Source organism: Dermacentor andersoni, chromosome 8 (genome assembly GCF_023375885.2).
Source record: "Dermacentor andersoni chromosome 8, qqDerAnde1_hic_scaffold, whole genome shotgun sequence".
NCBI lineage: Eukaryota > Metazoa > Arthropoda > Arachnida > Ixodida > Ixodidae > Dermacentor > Dermacentor andersoni.
The window spans coordinates 200412-217587 of NC_092821.1; the positions used below are offsets into that span (position 1 = coordinate 200412).

The following is a 17176-nucleotide window of genomic DNA, read 5'->3' on the forward strand; positions in this document are numbered from 1 at the left end:
GCTTTTGAGCGCGCGCGCAGGCATTTGTGCCAAACCACTTGTTAAGCATGCACATGCATCTTCGGGTAGACACGCACGTTGTTTAGTCCCAAACCAGAAGTTAAGCATGCACATGCTGCTTTTGCCAGAGCGCACAAGTGGATTTCTGCCAAACGGCGTGCCAAGCACGCCCATGCTGCGCTTTTCAGCGCACGCGCATGCATTTGGTCCAAACCACTTGTTAAGAATGCACATGCATCTTTTGGTAGACGCGCACGTTGTTTTCTGCCAAACCACAAGTTAAGCATGCAGATGCTCCTTTTGCCAGAGCGCGCACGTGCATTTCTGCCAAACGACGTGCCAAGCACGGCCATGCTGCGCTTTTGTGCGCACGCATGCATTTGTGCCAAACCTCTTGTTAAGCATGCACAGGCATCTTTTGGTAGACGCGCACGTTTTTTTCTCCCAAACCAGAAGTTAAGCATGCACATGCTGCTTTTGCCAGAGCGCGCACGTGGATTTCTGCCAAACGACATGCCAAGCACGCCCATGCTGCGCTTTTCAGCGCGCGCGCATGCATTTGGTCCAAACCACTTGTTATGAATGCACATGCATCTTCGGGTAGACGCGCGCGTTGTTTTCTGCCAACCCACAAGTTAAGCATGGACATGCTGCTTTTGCCAGAGCGCGCACGTTGATTTCTGGCAAACTATGTGCTAAGCACGCCCATGCTGCGCTTTGCAGCGCACGCCCATGCATTTGTCTCAAGCCAGTTGTTGAGCATGCACATGCATCTTTTGGTAGACGCGCACGTTGTTTTCTGCCAAACCACAACTTAAGCATGCACATGCTGCTTTTGCGAGAGCGCGCACTAGGATTTCTGCAAAACGACGTGCCAAGCACCCCCATGCTGCGCTTTTCAGCGCACGCGCATGCATTTGTGCCAAACCACTTGTTAAGCATGCACATGTATCATTGGGTAGACGTGCATGTTGTTTTCTGCCAAACCACTAGTTAAGCATGCACATGCTACTTTTGCCAGAGCGCGCACGTGCATTTCTGCCAAACGACGTGCCAAGCACGGCCATGCTGTGCTGTTGTGCGCACGCATGCATTTCTGCCAAACCTCTTGTTAAGCATGCACAGGCATCTTTTGGTAGACGCGCACGTTGTTTCCTGCCAAACCACAAGTTAAGCATGCACATACTGCTTTTGCCAGAGCGCGCACGTGGATTTTTGACAAACCATGTGCTAAGCACGCCCATGCTGCGCTATCCAGCGCACGCGCATGCATTTGTCTCAAACCAGTTGTTGAGCATGCACATGCATCTTTTGGTAGACGCGCACGTTGTTTTCTCCCAAACCAGAAGTTAAGCATGCACATGCTGCTTTTGCCAAAACGCGCACGTGGATTTCTGCCGAAGGATGTGCCAAGTACGCCCATGCTGCGCTTTTCAGCGCACGCGCATGCATTTGGTCAAAACCACTTGTTAAGAATGCACATGCATCTTCGGGTAGACGGCACGTTGTTTTCAGCCAACCACCAAGTTAAGCATGCACATGCTGCTTTTGCCAGTGTGTACACGTGGTTTCTGCGAAACGATGTGCAAAGCACGCCCATGCTGCGCTTTTCAGCGCACGTGCATGCATTTGGTCCAAACCACTTGTTAAGAATGCACATGCATCCTTTGGTAGACGCGCACGTTGTTTTCTGCCAAACCACACGTTAAGCATGCACGTGCTGCTTTAGGTTAGGTTAGGTTAGGTTAGGTGTGGTTAGGTTAGGTTAGGTTAGGTTAGGTTGGGTTAGGTTAGGTTAGGTTAGGTTACGTTAGGTTACACTGTAAAAAGCAACCGTCATTTTGACGGCCATCTTTTTATCTATTTTGACGAGCCGTCGTTGTCAAACGCGAAAGACGGCGACTTCTCCGTGAACGTGCGAGCGAGGAGAAAGAGACGGAGAGCGCAACACAAAACGAGAAACTCTATTGGCTGGCGCGTAGGGGACGTCATCTGTGACGTCGTTCCACGTGCGCTTCGGGCCCCCGCGGCTGCTTCAAGGAAGGAGTCCTCCTCGTCCGGTTGTTGCCTGCGCAGGGGAAGCTGGTTCCGTCCCCTCGTTTTTCTTTGTGCGCGCTGCTACTGCCTGGGCGTGCGGTCGGCTTTTTTCGCCATTTTTGCCTTTTTGTGTGTGGCGCGTTGGAAGGCCGCGAAGACGCAGTCAAGGAACGTGTGGGCATCGAGCTGCAGCCGAAAATCAACTGCAGCGTGTTAAGGTAAGTGTAGTGTGTTCTGCTTATATGCTTCTTCGTCTGTTTACATGCTTCGTTCGTGCAGCACGTGTTCTGTGAGGCACATAGCTCACGAGAAGCACGCTAGTTCTCAAGCGTAATGTACTACACGCTCCGACGGCCGTGGGCGCGAGACTGCCGTTTAGAGACGTGCTTCTGCGTAAAGCGGAAAAGCGGAAACCACACAACCGCGATCTTTCGCGCGTGACTCGCGGCCTCATGGTTCAGCCACGTGCAGCGATTTTCAGGGGCTGCCTGCACCCACGTGTAAAAAAAAAAAAAAAAAAATCTTCATGTGAGGGACACTGAAGCGTACGAAGAGAATTGGCGCACGTTAATTGAAGAGAGTAGAAGAAAGTCGTTTTTAGTGCCCCTATCATGCAGGCACATATATCCCGATCGAGTCTGACTTTCGATCACTGCTACGCGGGCCAAGGATCTAAAACGAGTTGGTCGAGCTCTGGCGCGCTATGCGTCGCTGTTTAAATGCAGAACACCTGATGAATGTGCTTAATAGGCAGTAAAAGTAGTTGTAATTACCATTCTTTACATTTTCATTTGTTATTCAGGCTAAGACATGTGCTATGACTACCAGATTCGTAAAATTATGCGTCAATAAAACCAGACTACTTTTCGTGCACTGTTGTTTAGATCGGCCTTTTCTGCGTTATTTCTTACGCTCTTTATTTCTTTTCTTTTTTCTCTCCTCGCTTCCTGGCACACCGAGTTATGGGGAGCATACGTCGGTGTCCGGTGGCGATAGGACAGCTCGATCCTGTTGCGGACGTGGCGTACCCTCCCGACTGCCCCCTCACCATGGAGTTTTTGCAGAGGTAAATGAGTGAATGTGGATGATGCTTTTGATAAGTAATCGGAAACCGAGACAATAACGTGAGCAGTAGGCTTCTTTTTCCTGAGGAATGGCACTCGCCATCCTTAGCCAGTGCCTGCAAGTGACCAGTCCTGCCCTATTCCCCTGGAATTCAGATGTCACATACATTCCTCTCGTGCATTTCTTCCTTCACTGGCACGGCATCATGTTGTTTTGTGGCACAGCTGTATGGTGTTTCGCCCATCACGGCCGTCTTTAGAAAGTAGAATGGCAAGGTTATTGACATAGTGCTGCTTGCCAGTGGTACATGCTGACAAGCCTTGCACATTTGCTAGCTCTGGCAATGAGTCAGAGGGTTGCGAGGTGAAGGTTGAAGTTTTGATTTTAATTTGCACCCAGTTCTGGTATTCTAAGACTTGCAAAACTGCAGATTTGATCATTGTCGCATTTCTAATGCACCAGCTTGGCAGTTTACAATGCCTAAACTTGGTCACGTGTCCTGTGAGCGCATCTAGATAGCGCTTTTCAGTTTTATGCATAGTTTTGTTGGTTGGCTACCGCAAGAAAGGCGCAAGGACGAAGAACCATATAGCTCAGGTGCTACTGTCAATGATTGCTAAATGTAATGTGTGCAGTACTTTTATTGTTACCGACGTCGGGAAAAATGGGAGCGAGAATGAAGTGAAAATGCAGTTCTTTTAAGTCACTCTGCTATGTATCGTGTCCATTGGCTAATGTCCTAGTGCAACATTACAGTGTGCCTGACTATGGGTTGCGTCCACACATGTGGCACTAAGTTGCCTAATGCCTGTCTGCACTTTTACAGACCTCAGGTTCCCTTGTTACCATTGATGCAGTGCTCTCTCTAGCCTGTGTACAATCAGCCCCAAGAAAATAGAGCTCACTACCTCAACTTCTGGGCGCTCAACAAACCTTTTGCAATGATGAATGTCAGTTTCTTTTCGTTTTGCATTGAAACTGGCGACATGACACATAGGCAGGACAGCTTCACAGGTACTGTCACAACCATTACATGGCACTTTCGCCTTTCACCTGGTGATCTTTTAGGGGCTGGCAGGGTGATTAGTGCCTTTAAAAAACATTATACTGTGGTCCCATATTTGCCCAGAACTGCTGAGTACTTGAAATGTACAGGTGAAAGAGCCATCATAAAGGTTGCTATGGCGGCACCTGAGAAGTTGGCCACCCTGTGTGTCAACAGTTGCAGTGTAAAAAAAAAAAATTAGACATTCATCATCGTGGCAGGTTTGTTGATTGCTCAGAAGATTTCAGTAAGAAATTCCGCTTATTTGCAGCCAAGGGCACAGAAACTAGAATGAGCATTCTCTTAATGGTAAGATGAAGCATGATACTGAGGTTCGTAAATCTACGCACGACTGCCATGTTGCAATTGCAGCCTATACCTGGACATCGGGGTGTTACATCAGTACTGACCTATGTATGCGGCTGACAGAAGAAACCCTGAAATGCAGCAAAATGCTCTTGTATAGTTACGGTTTCTAGAGTCTGTGCATGTTCCCTGTATATGATGAGCACCTATTGTTACTATTAATCCTTTACGGGTATATGTGCAATTGTGGGTTGTTTTTACGAGTTATAATAATGGTTACATGTAGGTACATCATCCATCATTAGTGCCTGTATATGTAGCTATTTAAGCGCACTATTAGTGTGCTCACATTTGCTGCTACATGATTTTAATTGTCTTTTCATTTCATAATACTGTGTGTTGCAGAAGGCAGTGCAGTTCGCACATTCATGGCATTTCACGTGTGTAGCCAGAGTATGTGATTGGCACAGTTTATGGAGCATGGATTTATTCTATCCTCATTTTGTTTCCAGGTACCTTGGGCAGATCAACCCAACGAAAGGGCGCGGCAAAGGCAGGGCCGGCGGAATCGCGCCAAGGTTACTCAGCCTGCTGAAAGCACTTTAATTTATGAATAAATGTGCAAGTAGAGATGTACGTTTTTGTCTTTTGTTGCATGTTTTATGAGGTACTGCCCACTGCAAGTGACTGTCATGTGGTCATGTTGACCACACAATATATTGACACAGAATTATGTTGACACTTGTGTTGTTGGGCCATCATACTAACAGTACAGTTGCATTTCATGTTGCCAAGCCAAATTTTCGAATGGTTAAAGGCATCGTCATTTTTAAATGACAGCCTGCTATTACCTTGACGGCCAACGCTGTACTGACAGTTATATAAATTTCAAATTTGCAAAAGTCCAAGTAATAAAAACAGTTAATTGACAGCTTGCCATCACAGACAATCAAATGGTATAATTACGGTTTGGTTGTATTTTGAAATTTATAAAAAAGACATAGAAGTCAGGAAAAAACATTGTCTTTTAGAAATGACGGCTTGCTGTAACTGCTACGGTCAAGTGCTGTCCAATTGACGGTTTGGTTGTATTTCACATTGACAAGAAAAACATCGAAATGATGCAAAAACCGTCATTCAGAAATGATGTTCTGCTGTCACTTTGATGGTCAAATGTCATCAAATTGACGGTTCGGTTGTATTTCAGATTGACAAGAAAGACGTCAAAATGATGGAAAACTGTCATTTAGAAATAATGTTCTGCCGTCATTTTGATGGTCAAATGTCATCAAATTGACGGTGCAGTTGTATTCCAGATTGACGAGAAAAACATCAAAATGACGAAAAGACACCGTCATTTGAAAATGACGGTGTGGCATCATTTTAACGGCCAAATGCTTGGAAATAGAGCTGCCAAGGTATTTCCCGTCATTTTGACCGATTTTTTTTTACAGTGTAGGTTACGGTAGGTTAGGTTAGGTTAGGTTGTTTTCTGCCAAACCACAAGTTAAGCATGCACATGCTGCTTTTCCCAGAGCGCGCACGTGAATTTCTGCCAAACCACGTGCTAAGCAAGCCCAGGCTGCGCTTTTCAGCGCACGCGCATGCATTTGTCTCAAACCAGTTGTTGAGCATGCACATGCATCTTTTGGTAGACGCGCACGTTGTTTTCTCCCAAACCAGAAGTTAAGCACGCACACACTGCTTTTGCCAGAGCGAGCGCGTGGATTTCTGCGAAACGACGTGCCAAGCACGCCCATGCTGCGCTTCTGAGCGCGCGCGCAGACATTTGTGCCAAACCACTTGTTAAGCATGCACATCCATCTTCGGGTAGGCGCGCACGTTGTTTAGTCCCAAACCAGAAGTTAAGCATGCACATGCTGCTTTTGCCAGAGCGCGCAAGTGGATTTCTGCCAAACGACGTGCCAAGCACGCCCATGCTGCGCTTTTCAGCGCACGCGCATGCATTTGGACCAAACCACTTGTTAAGAATGCACATGCATCTTTTGGTAGACGCGCACGTTGTTTTCTGCCAAACCACAAGTTAAGCATGCACATGCTGCTTTTCCAGAGCGCGCACGTGCATTTCTGCCAAACGACGTGCCAAGCACAGCCATGCTGCGCTTTTGTTAGCGCGCATGCATTTGTGCCAAACCTCTTGTTAAGCATGCACAGGCATCTTTTGGTAGACGCGCACGTTTTTTTTTTCCCAAACCAGAAGTTAAGCATGCACATGCTGCTTTTGCCAGAGCGCGCACGTGGATTTCTGCCAAACGACGTGCCAAGCACGCCCATGCTGCGCTTTTCAGCGCACGCGCATGCATTTGGTCCAAACAACTTGTAAAGAATGCACATGCATCTTCGGGTAGACGCGCACGTTGTTTTCTGCAAACCCACAAGTTAAGCATGCACATACTGCTTTTGCCAGAGCGCGCACGTGGATTTCTGACAAACGATGTGCTAAGCACGCCCATGCTGCGCTTTCCAGCGCACGCGCATGCATTTGTCTCAAACCACTTGTTGAGCATGCACATGCATCTTTTGGTAGACGCGCACGTTGTTTTCTGCCAAACCACAACTTAAGCATGCACATGCTGCTTTTGCCAGAGCGCGCACGTAGATTTCTGCAAAACGACGTGCCAAGCACCCCCATGCTGCGCTTTTCAGCGCACGCGCATGCATTTGTGCCAAACCACTTGTTAAGCATGCACATGTATCATTGGGTAGACGTGCCCGTTGTTTTCTGCCAAACCACTAGTTAAGCATGCACATGCTGCTTTTGCCAGAGCGCGCACGTGCATTTCTGCCAAACGACGTGCCAAGCACGGCCATGCTGCGCTTTTGTGCGCACGCATGCATTTGTGCCAAACCTCTTGTTAAGCATGCACAGGCATCTTTTGGTAGACGCGCACGTTGTTTTCTGCCAAACCACAAGGTAAGTATGCACATATTGCTTTTGCCAGAGCGCGCAGGTGGATTTCTGACAAACCATGTGCTAAGCACGCCCATGCTGCGCTTTCCGGCGCACGCGCATGCATTTGTCTCAAACCAGTTGTTGAGCATGCACATGCATCTTTTGGTAGACGCGCACGTTGTTTTGTCCCAAAGCAGAAGTTTAGCATGCACATACTGCTTTTGCCAGAGCGCGCAAGTGGATTTCTGCCAAACGACGTGCCAAGCACGCCCATGCTGCGCTTTTCAGCGCACGCGCACGCATTTGCGCCGAACCACTTTTTAAGCATGCACATGCATCTTTTGGTGGACGCGCACGTTGGTTTCTCCCCAACCACAAGTTAAGCATGCACATGCTGCTTTTGCCAGAGCATGCACGTGGATTTCTGCCAAACCGCGTGCTAAGCACGCCCATGCTGCGCTTTTCACCACACGCGCACGCATTTGTGTCAAACCACTTGTTGAGCATGCACATGCATCTTTTTTTAGACGCGCACGTTGTTTTCTGCCAAACCACAAGTTAAGAATGCACATGCTGCTTTTGCTAGAGCACGCACGCCAATTTCTGCCAAACGACGTGCCAAGCACGCCCATGCTGCGCTTTTCAGCGAACACGGATGCATTTGTGCCAAACCACTTGTTAAGAATGGACATGCATCTTCGGGTAGAGGCGTACGTTGTTTTCTGCCAACCCACAAGTTAAGCACTCACATGCTGCTTTTGCCAGAGCGCGCACGTGGATTTCTGCGAAACGATGTGCCAAGCACGCCCATGCTGCGCATTTCAGCGCAGGTGGATGGATTTGTGCCAAACCACTTGTTAAGAATGCACATGCGTCTTTTGGTAGACGCGCACGTTGTTTTCTGCCAAACCAAAAGTTAAGCATGCACATGCTGCTTTTGCCAGAGCGCGCACGTGGATTCCTGCCAAACGATGTGCCAAGCACGCCCATGCAGCGCTTTTCAGCGCACGCGCATGCATTTGTGTCAAACCACTTGTTGAGCATGCACATGCATCTTTTTTTAGACGCGCACGTTTTTTTCTGCCAAACCACAAGTTAAGAATGCGCATGCTGCTTTTGCCAGAGCGGGCACGCCGATTTCTGCCAAACGACGTGCCAAGCACGGCCATGCTGCGCTTTTGTGCGCACGGATGCGTTTGTGCCAAACCTCTTATTAAGCATGCACAGGCATCTTTTGGTAGACGCGCACGTTGTTTTCTCCCAAACCAGAAGGTAAGCATGCACATGCTGCTTTTGCCAGAGCGCGCACGTGGATTTCTGCCAAACCACTTGCCAAGCACGCCCATGCTGCGCTTTTCAGCGCACGCGCATGCATTTGGTCCAAACCACTTGTTAAGAATGCACATGCATCTACGGGTAGACGCGCACGTTGTTTTCTGCCAACCCACAAGTTAAGTATGCACATGCTGCTTTTGCCAGAGCGCGCACGTGGATTTCTGACAAACTATGTGCTAAGCACGCCCATGCTGCGCTTTCCAGCGCGCGCGCATGCATTTGTCTCAAACCAGTTGTTGAGCATGCACATGCATCTTTTGGTAGACGCGCACGTTGTTTAGTCCCAAACCAGAAGTTAAGCATGCACATGCTGCTTTTGCCAGAGCGTGCAAGTGGATTTCTGCCAAACGACGTGCCAAGCACGCCCATGCTGCACTTTTCAGCGCACGCGCATGCATTTGTGCCAAACCACTTGTTAAGCATGCACATGTATCATTGGGTAGACATGCACGTTGTTTTCTGCCAAACCACAAGTTAAGCATGCACATGCTGCCTTTGCCAGGGTGTGCACGTGGATTTCTGCCAAACGACGTGCCAAGCACGCCCATGCTGCGCTTTTGAGCGCGCGCGCAGGCATTTGTGCCAAACCACTTGATAAGCATGCACATGCATCTTCGGGTAGACGCGCACGTTGTTTTCTGCCAAACCACAACTTAAGCATGCACATGCTGCTTTTGCCAGAGCGCGCACGTGGATTTCTGCAAAACGACGTGCCAAGCACCCCCATGCTGCGCTTTTCAGCGCACGCGCATGCATTTGTGCCAAACCACTTGTTAAGCATGCACATGTATCCTTGGGTAGACGTGCACGTTGTTTTCTGCCAAACCACAAGTTAAGCATGCACATGCTGCTTTTGCCAGAGCACGCACGCGCATTTCTGACAAACCATGTGCTAAGCACGCCCATGCTGCGCTTTCCAGCGCACGCGCATGCATTTGTCTCAAACCTGTTGTTGAGCATGCACATGCATGTTTTGGTAGACGCGCACGTTGTTTTCTCCCAAACCAGTAGATAAGCATACACATGCTGCTTTTCCCAGAGCGCGCACGTGGATTTCTGCCAAACGATGTGCCAAGCACGCCCATGCTGCGCTTTTCAGCGCACGCGACTGCATTTCGTCCAAACCACTTGTTAAGAATGCACATGCATCTACGGGTAGACGCGCACGTTGTTTTCTTCCAACCAACATGTTAAGCATGCACATGCTGCTTTTGCCAGGGTGTGCACGTGGTTTCTGTGAAACGATGTGCAAAGCACGCCCATGCTGCGCTTTTCAGCCCACGCGGATACATTTGTGCCAAACCGCTTGTTAAGAATATACATGCGTATTTTGGTAGACGCGCACGTTGTTTTCTGCCAAACCACAAGTTAAGCATGCACATGCTGCTTTAGGTTAGGTTAGCTTAGGTTGGGTTAGGTTAGGTTAGGTTAGGTTGGGTTAGGTTTGGTTAGGTTGGGTTAGGTTAGGTTAGGTTACGTTACGTTAGGTTAGGTTAGGTTACCTTAGGTTACGTTAGGTTGTTTTCTGCCAAACCACAAGTTAAGCATGCACATGCTGCTTTTGCAAGAGCGCGCACGTGGATTTCTGCCCAACGACGTGCCAAGCACGCCCATGCTGCGCTTTTCAGCGCACGCGCACGCATTTGCGCCGAACCACTTTTTAAGCATGCACATGCATCTTTTGGTGGACGCGCACGTTGGTTTCTCCCCAACCACAAGTTAAGCATGCACATGCTGCTTTTGCCAGAGCATGCACGTGGATTTCTGCCAAACCGCGTGCTAAGCACGCCCATGCTGCGCTTTTCACCGCACGCGCACGCATTTGTGTCAAACCACTTGTTGAGCATGCACATGCATCTTTTTTTAGACGCGCACGTTGTTTTCTGCCAAACCACAAGTTAAGAATGCACATGCTGCTTTTGCTAGAGCACGCACGCCAATTTCTGCCAAACGACGTGCCAAGCACGCCCATGCTGCGCTTTTCAGCGAACACGGATGCATTTGTGCCAAACCACTTGTTAAGAATGGACATGCATCTTCGGGTAGAGGCGTACGTTGTTTTCTGCCAACCCACAAGTTAAGCACTCACATGCTGCTTTTGCCAGAGCGCGCACGTGGATTTCTGCGAAACGATGTGCCAAGCACGCCCATGCTGCGCATTTCAGCGCAGGTGGATGGATTTGTGCCAAACCACTTGTTAAGAATGCACATGCATCTTTTGGTAGACGCGCACGTTGTTTTCTGCCAAACCAAAAGTTAAGCATGCACATGCTGCTTTTGCCAGAGCGCGCACGTGGATTCCTGCCAAACGATGTGCCAAGCACGCCCATGCAGCGCTTTTCAGCGCACGCGCATGTATTTGTGTCAAACCACTTGTTGAGCATGCACATGCATCTTTTTTTAGACGCGCACGTTTTTTTCTGCCAAACCACAAGTTAAGAATGCGCATGCTGCTTTTGCCAGAGCGTGCACGCCGATTTCTGCCAAACGACGTGCCAAGCACGGCCATGCTGCGCTTTTGTGCGCAAGGATGCGTTTGTGCCAAACCTCTTATTAAGCATGCACAGGCATCTTTTGGTAGACGCGCACGTTGTTTTCTCCCAAACCAGAAGGTAAGCATGCACATGCTGCTTTTGCCAGAGCGCGCACGTGGATTTCTGCCAAACCACGTGCCAAGCACGCCCATGCTGCGCTTTCCAGCGCGCGCGCATGCATTTGTCTCAAACCAGTTGTTGAGCATGCACATGCATCTTTTGGTAGACGCGCACGTTGTTTAGTCCCAAACCAGAAGTTAAGCATGCACATGCTGCTTTTGCCAGAGCGTGCAAGTGGATTTCTGCCAAACGACGTGCCAAGCACGCCCATGCTGCACTTTTCAGCGCACGCGCATGCATTTGTGCCAAACCACTTGTTAAGCATGCACATGTATCATTGGGTAGACATGCACGTTGTTTTCTGCCAAACCACAAGTTAAGCATGCACATGCTGCCTTTGCCAGGGTGTGCACGTGGATTTCTGCCAAACGACGTGCCAAGCACGCCCATGCTGCGCTTTTGAGCGCGCGCGCAGGCATTTGTGCCAAACCACTTGATAAGCATGCACATGCATCTTCGGGTAGACGCGCACGTTGTTTTCTGCCAAACCACAACTTAAGCATGCACATGCTGCTTTTGCCAGAGCGCGCACGTGGATTTCAGCAAAACGACGTGCCAAGCACCCCCATGCTGCGCTTTTCAGCGCACGCGCATGCATTTGTGCCAAACCACTTGTTAAGCATGCACATGTATCCTTGGGTAGACGTGCACGTTGTTTTCTGCCAAACCACAAGTTAAGCATGCACATGCTGCTTTTGCCAGAGCACGCACGCGCATTTCTGACAAACCATGTGCTAAGCACGCCCATGCTGCGCTTTCCAGCGCACGCGCATGCATTTGTCTCAAACCTGTTGTTGAGCATGCACATGCATCTTTTGGTAGACGCGCACGTTGTTTTCTCCCAAACCAGTAGATAAGCATACACATGCTGCTTTTGCCAGAGCGCGCACGTGGATTTCAGCAAAACGACGTGCCAAGCACCCCCATGCTGCGCTTTTCAGCGCACGCGCATGCATTTGTGCCAAACCACTTGTTAAGCATGCACATGTATCCTTGGGTAGACGTGCACGTTGTTTTCTGCCAAACCACAAGTTAAGCATGCACATGCTGCTTTTGCCAGAGCACGCACGCGCATTTCTGACAAACCATGTGCTAAGCACGCCCATGCTGCGCTTTCCAGCGCACGCGCATGCATTTGTCTCAAACCTGTTGTTGAGCATGCACATGCATCTTTTGGTAGACGCGCACGTTGTTTTCTCCCAAACCAGTAGATAAGCATACACATGCTGCTTTTGCCAGAGCGCGCACGTGGATTTCAGCAAAACGACGTGCCAAGCACCCCCATGCTGCGCTTTTCAGCGCACGCGCATGCATTTGTGCCAAACCACTTGTTAAGCATGCACATGTATCCTTGGGTAGACGTGCACGTTGTTTTCTGCCAAACCACAAGTTAAGCATGCACATGCTGCTTTTGCCAGAGCACGCACGCGCATTTCTGACAAACCATGTGCTAAGCACGCCCATGCTGCGCTTTCCAGCGCACGCGCATGCATTTGTCTCAAACCTGTTGTTGAGCATGCACATGCATCTTTTGGTAGACGCGCACGTTGTTTTCTCCCAAACCAGTAGATAAGCATACACATGCTGCTTTTCCCAGAGCGCGCACGTGGATTTCTGCCAAACGATGTGCCAAGCATGCCCATGCTGCGCTTTTCAGCGCACGCGACTGCATTTCGTCCAAACCACTTGTTAAGAATGCACATGCATCTATGGGTAGACGCGCACGTTGTTTTCTTCCAACCAACATGTTAAGCATGCACATGCTGCTTTTGCCAGGGTGTGCACGTGGTTTCTGTGAAACGATGTGCAAAGCACGCCCATGCTGCGCTTTTCAGCCCACGCGGATGCATTTGTGCCAAACCGCTTGTTAAGAATTTACATGCATATTTTGGTAGACGCGCACGTTGTTTTCTGCCAAACCACAAGTTAAGCATGCACATGCTGCTTTAGATTAGGTTAGGTTAGGTTAGGTTGTCATACGTTAGGTTAGGTCAGGTTGGGTTAGGTTAGGTTAGGTTAGGTTGGGTTAGGTTAGGTTAGGTTAGGTTACGTTATGTTAGGTTAGGTTACGTTAGGTTACGTTAGGTTGTTTTCTGCCAAACCACAAGTTAAGCATGCACATGCTGCTTTTGCAAGAGCGCGCACGTGGATTTCTGCCCAACGACGTGCCAAGCACGCCCATGCTGCGTTTTTCAGCGCACGCGCACGCATTTGTGCCAAACCACTTGTTAAGCATGCACATGCATCTTTTGGTAGACGCGCACGTTGGTTTCTCCCCAACCACAAGTTAAGCATGCACATGCTGCTTTTGCCAGAGCATGCACGTGGATTTCTGCCAACCGCGTGCTAAGCACGCCCATGCTGCGCTTTTCACCGCACGCGCATGCATTTGTGTCAAACCACTTGTTGAGCATGCACATGCATCCTTTTTTTAGACGCGCACGTTGTTTTCTGCCAAACCACAAGTTAAGAATGCACATGCTGCTTTTGCTAGAGCGCGCACGCCAATTTCTGCCAAACGACGTGCCAAGCACGCCCATGCTGCGCTTTTCAGCGAGCACGGATGCATTTGTGCCAAACCACTTGTTAAGAATGGACATGCATCTTCGGGTAGAGGCGTACGTTGTTTTCTGCCAACCCACAAGTTAAGCACGCACATGCTGCTTTTGCCAGAGCGTGCACGTGGATTTCTGCGAATTGATGTGCCAAGCACGCCCTTGCTGCGCATTTCTGCGCAGGTGGATGCATTCGTGCCAAACCACTTGTTAAGAATGCACATGCATCTTTTGGTAGACGCGCACGTTGTTTTCTGCCAAACCACAAGTTAAGCATGCACATGCTGCTTTTGCCAGAGCGCGCACGTGGATTCCTGCCAAACGATGTGCCAAGCACGCCCATGCTGCGCTTTTCAGCTCACGCGCATGCATTTGTGTCAAACCACTTGTTGAGCATGCACATGCAACTTTTTTTTAGACGCGCACGTTGCTTTCGGCCAAACCACAAGTTAAGAATGCGCATGCTGCTTTTGCCAGAGCGCGCACGCCGATTTCTGCCATACGACGTCCCAAGCACGGCCATGCTGCGCTTTTGTGCGCACGCATGCGTTTGTGTCAAACCTCTTGTTAAGCATGCACAGGCATCTTTTGGTAGACGCGCACGTTGTTTTCTCCCAAACCAGAAGTTAAGCATGCACATGCTGCTTTTGCCAGAGCGCGCACGTGGATTTCTGCCAAACGACGTGCCAAGCACGCCCATGTGGCGCTTTTCAGCGCACGCGCATGCATTTGGTCCAAACCACTTGTTAAGAATGCACATGCATCTTCGGGTAGACGCGCACGTTGTTTTCTGCCAACCCACAAGTTAAGCATGCACATGCCGCTTTTGCCAGAGCGCGCACGTGGATTTCTGACAAACTATGTGCTAAGCACGCCCATGGTGCGCTTTCCAGCGCACGCGCATGCATTTGTCTCAAACCAGTTGTTGAGCATGCACATGCATCTTTTGGTAGACGCGCACGTTGTTTAGTCCCAAACCAGAACTTAAGCATGCACATGCTGCTTTTGCCAGAGCGTGCAAGTGGATTTCTGCCAAACGACGTGCCAAGCACGCCCATGCTGCGCTTTTGAGGGCGCACGCAGGCATTTGTGCCAAACCACTTGTTAAGCATGCACATGCATCTTCGGGTAGACGCGCACGTTGTTTTCTGCCAAACCACAACTTAAGCATGCACATGCTGCTTTTGCCAGAGCGCGCACGTGAATTTCTGCAAAACGACGTGCCAAGCACCCCAATACTGCTCTTTTCAGCGCACGCTATGCATTTCTGCCAAACCACTTGTTAAGCCTGCACATGTATCATTGGGTAGACGTGCACGTTGTTTTCTGCCAAACCACAAGTTAATCATGCACATGCTGCTTTTGCCAGGGTGTGCACGTGGACTTCTGCCAAACGACGTGCCAAGCACGCCCATGCTGCGCTTTTCAGCGCGCGCGCAGGCATTTGTGCCAAACTACTTGTTAAGCATGCACATGCATCTTCGGGTAGACGGGCAAGTTGTTTTCTGCCAAACCACAACTTAAGCATGCACATGCTGCTTTTGCCAGAGCGCGCACATGGATTTCTGCACAACGACGTGCCAAGCACCCCAATGCTGTGCTTTTCAGCGCACGCGCATGCATTTCTGTCAAACCACTTGTTAAGCATGCACATGTATCATTGGGTAGACGTGCACGTTGTTTTCTGCCAAACCACAAGTTAAGCATGCACATGCTGCTTTTGCCAGAGCGCGCACGTGGATTTCTGCCAAACGACGTGCCAAGCACGCCCATGCTGCGCTTTTCAGGGCACGCGCATGCATTTGGTCCAAACCACTTGTTAAGAATGCACATGCATCTTCGGGTAGACGCGCACGTTGTTTTCTGCCAACCCACAAGTTAAGCATGCACATGCTGCTTTTGCCAAAGCGCGCACGTGGATTTCTGACAAACTATATGCTAAGCACGCCCATGCTGAGCTTTCCAGCGCACGCGCATGCATTTGTCTCAAACCACTTGATGAGCATGCACATGCATCTTTTGGTAGACGCGCACGTTGTTTAGTCCCAAACCAGAAGTTAAGCATGCACATGCTGCTTTTGCCAGAGCGTGCAAGTGGATTTCTGCCAAACGACGTGCCAAACACGCCCATGCTGCGCTTTTCACTGCACGCGCATGCATTTGGTCCAAACCACTTGTTAAGAATGCACATGCATCTTCGGGTAGACGCGCACGTTGTTTTCTGCACACCCACAAGTTAAGCATGCACATGCTGCTTTTGCCAGGGTGTGCACGTAGACGTCTGCCAAACGACGTGCCATGAACGCCCATGCTGCGCTTCTGAGCGCGCGCGCAGGCATTTGTGCCAAACCACTTGTTAAGCATGCACATGCATCTTCGGGTAGACGCGCACGTTGTTTTCTGCCAAACCACAACTTAAGCATGCACATGCTGCTTTTGCCAGAGCGCGCACGTGGATTTCTGCAAAACGACGTGCCAAGCACCCCAATGCTGCGCTTTTCAGCGCACGCGCATGCATTTCTGCCAAACCACTTGTTAAGCATGCACATGTATCATTGGGTAGACGTGCACGTTGTTTTCTGCCAAACCACAAGTTAAGCATGCACATGCTGCTTTTGCCAGAGCGCTAACGTGGATTTCTGCCAAACGACGTGCCAAGCACGCCCATGCTGCGCTTTTCAGAGCACGCGCACGCATTTGTGCCAAACCACTTCTTAAGCATGCACACGCATCTTTTGGTAGACGCGCACGTCGGTTTCTCCCCAACCACAAGTTAAGCATGCACATGCTGCTTTTACCCGAGTGTGCACGTGGATTTCTGCCAAACCACGTGCTAAGCACGCCCATGCTGCGCTTTTCAGCGCACGCGCATGCATTTGTCTCAAACCAGTTTTTGAGCATGCACATGCATCTTTTTGTAGACGCGCACGTTGTTTTCTCCCAAACCAGAAGTTAAGCATGCACACGCTGCTTTTGCCAGAGCGAGCGCGTGGATTTCTGCCAAACGACGTGCCAAGCACGCCCATGCTGCGCTTTTCAGCGCACGCGCATGCATTTGGTCCAGACCACTTGCTAAGAATGCACATGCATCTTCGGGTAGACGCGCACCTTGTTTTCTGCCAACCCACAAGTTATGCATGCACATGCTGCTTTTGCCAGGGTGTGCACGTGGATTTCTGCCAAACGACGTGCCAAGCACCCCCATGCTGCGCTTTTCAGCGCACGCGCATGCATTTGTGCCAAACCACTTGTTAAGCATGCACAT

The 17176-nt window shown here is 49.7% G+C and overlaps 1 long non-coding RNA gene across 1 annotated transcript; it reads left to right on the top strand.

The window, feature by feature from the left end:
• Positions 1 to 1822: 1822 nt before the first annotated feature.
• On the top strand, positions 1823 to 5089 carry LOC129383629 (uncharacterized). Its single transcript, XR_008611492.2, has 2 exons — positions 1823 to 3103; positions 4966 to 5089. It is a non-coding gene; the product is annotated as an uncharacterized lncRNA (long non-coding RNA).
• The last annotated feature ends 12087 nt before the right edge of the window (positions 5090 to 17176 follow it).